This window comes from Dipodomys spectabilis, unplaced genomic scaffold, assembly GCF_019054845.1.
Source record: "Dipodomys spectabilis isolate Male_0828 unplaced genomic scaffold, ASM1905484v1 ptg000084l, whole genome shotgun sequence".
NCBI lineage: Eukaryota > Metazoa > Chordata > Mammalia > Rodentia > Heteromyidae > Dipodomys > Dipodomys spectabilis.
This window is the reverse complement of record NW_024870761.1, coordinates 841,525-846,280: the sequence shown is the minus strand read 5'-3', so window position 1 is coordinate 846,280 and position 4,756 is coordinate 841,525. Positions and strand designations below refer to the sequence as shown.

The 4,756-nt window shown below is 36.3% G+C and overlaps 1 non-coding gene across 1 annotated transcript; it reads left to right on the top strand.

Moving 5' to 3' along the window:
- Positions 1 to 2,658: 2,658 nt before the first annotated feature.
- On the top strand, positions 2,659 to 2,765 carry LOC122111045. Its single transcript, XR_006147984.1, has one exon. It is a non-coding gene; the product is annotated as a U6 spliceosomal RNA (small nuclear RNA).
- Positions 2,766 to 4,756: the final 1,991 nt, after the last annotated feature.

Below are 4,756 nucleotides of genomic sequence, written 5' to 3'. Positions count from 1 at the left end.
AATGTTGTTTAGATGGTTTTTTTAAAACACAGTCTCTCAGGTGCTGGGAAGGTGGCTCAGTGGTAGAGTGCTTGCCTTGCATGCATAAGGCCCAGGGTTTGATTCCTCAGCACTCATAAGCAAAAAAGATGGAAGTGGTGCAATGGTTCAAGTGGAAGCGCTAGCCTTGAGCTGAGTGACAGCACCCAGGCCCCAGAGTTCATGCCCCATCACCAACAAAATCAAAATACAAAACAAAACAAAACACAGTCTGTCACGTTTTGTGGCCTCAACTCTGTAATACCACTGCTTCAGCCTAGGGCTAAGATATTAGGTGTGAACATTTATCAACACTCCTGATTCAGACTCTATTTGATAATTTTTTAATACATATTGTGTTCTTAATTTTCCTCTTTGTAAATTAACATGCACCTATAAAAATTGGTTTGGCCATCCAAGTAACCTTCTCAAAGCACCTCCTAATGATGACTTACAAAAGGTTGTACAAGGGCTGGGAAGGTGGCTCAGTGGTAGAACGTTTGCCTTGAATGCCTGAGGCCCTGGGTTCGATTCCTCAGCACCACATAAGCAAAAAGAAAAAAGCCGAAGTGGCGCTGGGGCTCAAGTGGCAGAGCACTAGCCTTGAGCTGAAAAGTTGAGGGACAGGGCCCAGGCCCAGAGTTCAGGCCCCATGACTGGATGCCCCCCCCAAAAAAGTTGTACTATATGTCAACAAGTAAAGCAATGCTACAAATAAAGAAAACCAATAATTAAATATTAATTAATAAAATAAAAAACATCAGTGTTTTAACTATTTGAAATATGCTACATATTAGGTTTTACTATTTTCTCATATTCTTGTACATTTAACACTGACTAAGGTTGTGATGTTCAACAAGAGTTTTATAGAATATGAGCAGTCTTTAAAGATACCCACTAAAATTACTATTTATGGCACATCTCATTATTTGTTTATGGCTTATATCATCATTTTTCCTCATTAACATATAAACTAAGGAAGCCCTAAAGTTTTAACAGAAACTGTGTAGTAAACAAAGTGTGAACTCTTTATTCTGCTTCTTTACACAAAAACTTTGTGACTTCTCATTAATAAAATTTCTCTAAATTCTGAAATGTACATACTTAGTAGGATATGTCTGCTATTATAAATCTTAAATACTTTATAGAAAAGTTTTATACCTGCCAAACAGTCCTAATTTTGGCATATATAAACAAATTCCCAAAATTAAATATATTTAAAACATTAAAACTTTTAACAAACCTTAACACTTGCTGCAGTGTTCATTATGACAGGTGCCTTGTACAGAATAGTTGAATTCCTCCTCCTATACATTTCTTGAATAACAAACATCTGGAATTATTTTGTTTTTGACATGACAATCTTGACTTTATTCTTAAATGTGTGCTTATGTAAGAAATGTATGGTTCTACAACTGCCCATGAAATAAGTTGGCTAAAGACTTAAAGAGAAAATTCTCTGAAGAAGAAAGAAAGATGGCCAATAGACACATGAAGAAATGCTCAGCCTCTCTAGCCATATAAGAAATGCAAATCAAAACAACATTAAGGTACCACCTCACCCCAGTTAGAATGGCAAAAATCAAGAACTCTAATATCTAATAACAACAGATGCTGGAGGGGATGTGGATAGAAGGGAACCTTACTTCATTGTTTATGGGAGGGTAAACTTGTTCAACCACTTTGGAAAGCAGTATGGAGGTTCCTCAAAAGACTTCACATAGAGCTCCCCTATGACCCAGCAATCCCACTTTTGGGCATTTACCCAAATGTTTACAAACAAGACCACACTAAAGCTACCAGCACAACAATGTTTACTGCAGCATTATTTACCATAGCTAAGATATGGAACCAACCCAGATGCCCTTCAGTAGATGAATGGATCAAGAAAATGTGGTATATATACACAATGGAATTCTATGCCTCCATCAGAAAGAATGACATTGCCCCATTTGTTAGGAAATGGAAAGGCTTGGAAAAATTTATATTAAGTGAAGTAAGCCAAGCCCAAAGAAACATAGGTCCCATGGTTTCCCTTATTTGCAATATCTAGTATATGTATGAGTCAAGCAAAAAAGGTCAGATAATGTGATGTTAGGAAAATGAACCCTTAGATATGTATTTAAATGTTTTTTTTTCTTTCATGCATTTGTTTCTAATGCATTTATAAGATTATTTCTTTGTTGCTTTGTATGTCCCTCCCCCACAGTATAACCCCTGCTTTCACTATATTTGATGTCAGGTATAATTTGTGGAGGAGATGGGGAAAAACAAGTCATTTGAGGATACAGGTGGACCCGTTGCAACAATGAGAAGTACAAATTGTCATGTCGAAAACGAACTTTACAACTTTGGTGTGGGGGTAGAGGGGGAGGAGAGGATTGGGTGGGGGAGGCGGGGGGAGGAGGCTGGGAAGAGATGTGAAGAGTAAACAAAGGAGGAGGCTGCAATGCTTGATAAGAAATGTACTCATTATCTTGCCCATGTAATTGTAACCCCTCTGTACAGTATGTTCACAAAAAATAAAAATAAAAAAGAAATATATGGTTGTAAAATTTTACGACAATTCTTTTGAACTTCCTTTTTTTGAATTGTGTAGTTTAAAAAAATCAATTGCACTTTAGATATAAAAAATATTCTGTGCTCAATTCAGCATCACATACACTCACATTGGAACGATACAGAGAAGATTAGCATGGCACCTGCACAAGGATGACATGCAAATTCGTGGAGCATTCCATATTTTTACAACAGATGCTAGAGGGGATGTGGCCACAAGGGAACCATACAGCATTGTTGGTGGGAATGTAAACGTGTTCAACCACTTTGGAAAGCATTATGGAGGTTCTTCAAAAGATTCCACATAAAGCTTCCCTTTGACCCAGCAATCCCACTTTTGGGGATTTACCTAAATGACCACAAACAAGACCATACTAAAACTACTATCACAACTATGTTTATTGCAGCATTATTTATGATACCTAAGTAATGGAACCAACTCAGATGTCCCTTCTAGATGAATGGATCAAGAAAATGTGGGATATATACACAATGGAATTCTATGCCTCCATCAGAAAGAATGACATTGCCCCATTTGTTAGGAAATGGAAAGACTTGTAAAAAATTATATTAAGTGAAGCAAGCCAGGTCCAAAGAAAATTGCCAGTGGGTTTACAAAGTTGTGTTTAATACCACTTTTATGCTGGCTTAATGCTTTGTAAACAGAAGTCATTAGAGAAATGCAATTCAAAATTACTATGATACTACTTCATAACTATTATAACCCTCATCAAAAAAATCAAAAGAACCAGGTGTGGTGGTAAAGGCTTGTAATTCGAAGCATTTAGGAGGTTGGAGTAAAAGGATTTGGGTCTGAGGTCATCTTGGGTCCTGCACACAGTAAAAACCTGCCCTTTAAAAAAAAACTCAAAAGGTAATAATGTTGGCTGGTGAGAGTGTGGAGAAAGGGAAACTTTCTACACTCTTGGTCAAAATACAGGTTAGTATTCTCCTTGTAGAAAGTAGTATGCAGTTTTCTAAAGAAATCCAAAGTTGAAATATCATCTGACCCACCAATCATTTGATTATTTCTCTCTGGGTAACTTGTAAATATATCTGTATTTCATTGTTATTCACATTATTCACAAAAGCCAAGATAATAATTGAAGTTAAGTGTTCAACTACAGACTAATAAACTGTGGTGCATGCACAAATATATTTTTATGTTTCATCCTTAAAACAAGACTTCTCCCATTATCCACAACCTATAATGACCTGAATGATGTATTCTAAATGAGGAAAAATGTTGTCTTCTGTTTTTTGTAAACACACACACACACACACACACACACACACACACCAAACTCAAACATTAAGAGAGAATATTTTTTTAAAGTAAAGCAAAGTGGAATTGCTGGGGCATTTAGGTCATAATGTAGAAAATAGTAGAGATACAGGATGAACCGGTATAGATTTGGAATTTACAACATGAGGATACAGGGGACAACACTGGCCTTACATAGGAATGAAGCTAAGTAAGTACGAGTTGTTCTTCCTAATAGGGGTTGCTCTTTTGGATGTTCTTCCTCCAGTATTGGATAAGATAAACATAATTCTTTAAATATACCTGCCTGTTTGCAGAAATAATAACAAACAATATAGCAATAATGTTGTATGCTCAACATAGGACAAAATGTCAAATTAAAATACATGAGATTATCCTTGGTGTAAACTAATTATTACAAATAAAGGAAACTCTGGGACCTATGTTTTTTTAAGTCTGGCTTAATTAATATAATTTTTTCCAAGAACTTCCATTTCCTTACAAATGAGGTGGTATCATTCTTTCTGATGAAAGCATAGTATTCCGTGTGTGTGTGTGTGTGTGTGTGTGTGTGTGTGTGTGTGTGTGTGTGTGTTTGTGTCATTTTCTTGATCCATTCATCTACTGAGGGGCCTCTAGATTGATTCCATATCTTTTCTATGGTAAATAATACTGTGATAAACATAATTGTGCTGGTAGCTTTAGTGTGGCATTGCTTGTGGCCACCTGGTTAAATGCCCAGAAGTGAGATTACTGGGTAATAGGGGAGCATTATTGTGTACATCAAGGATAATCTTAGTAGATGAGCAGAATAGCCCTATAGCTATGTACATATGACCGTATAAGGTGATTCCAAGTGAAATGAACTCCAAGACATGTTCTTTGTTGTTGTTGTTCTTAATGTACTGCAGGATT